Raw genomic sequence first — 776 nt, forward strand, 5'->3', positions numbered from 1 at the left:
GTTTCTACTGTCCTTGAGGGGCATATAGTAAATAATTTAGTAATGTTGTGTAAATGTAATTCTAACAATTGCAGAGAGTGGAAACTAATTGTGCACAAGGCGGTAAATATAATACAGGCCAGACATGGAGAAATTTTGAAATGTGGTATACGGAACGTTGTGGTCACAGCATAATGACAGTGTTTTGAGCCCATGTAAGAGATATCAAACACGAACTTAGCACAAAAGGTGAACAAACGGAGATACCATACAGAGCTCCGAAAAGCTTTTATCTTAATGTGCTGGAGGACTGGAGATTTACGTCCGCAGGGATAAAAATCCATAAAAAAATACTAAATGAACAAAGTGATTTTACGTATAGTGACTATTACCAAAATTTTAAGGACATATTTTAGTCTTAGTTTGGACTGGAATATGAAGCTATACCAAACATGAGCAATGGCGGCCTAAGCGTACTGCCAGTGGTGAATCCGACACAATGAAGGTAATTTCAATGTGTTACTGTTTTCGGTCTGGCACATATGAGGCTCCCTCTACGATGATCCAATGGAAATATGACTTTTACTGCTTTTTTAAAGTTGCTCTAGTGTTTTCTTATCATAAAAATACATTTGTAAAGCTTTGGAAATCATTGTCGATGTCGTGTGTATGATGCCTTGGGATGTTTTTGCATTAATTATTTGAACAAAGTATTTCAGTTGGTATGGAGGGCATTCTGTAACACTGTAGGCAGTATGCACCAATCAGAATTAAAGCTAAAAATTCCTGGTCATTGT

This window comes from Schistocerca nitens, chromosome 9 (assembly GCF_023898315.1).
Source record: "Schistocerca nitens isolate TAMUIC-IGC-003100 chromosome 9, iqSchNite1.1, whole genome shotgun sequence".
In the NCBI taxonomy this organism is placed as follows: Eukaryota; Metazoa; Arthropoda; class Insecta; order Orthoptera; family Acrididae; genus Schistocerca; species Schistocerca nitens.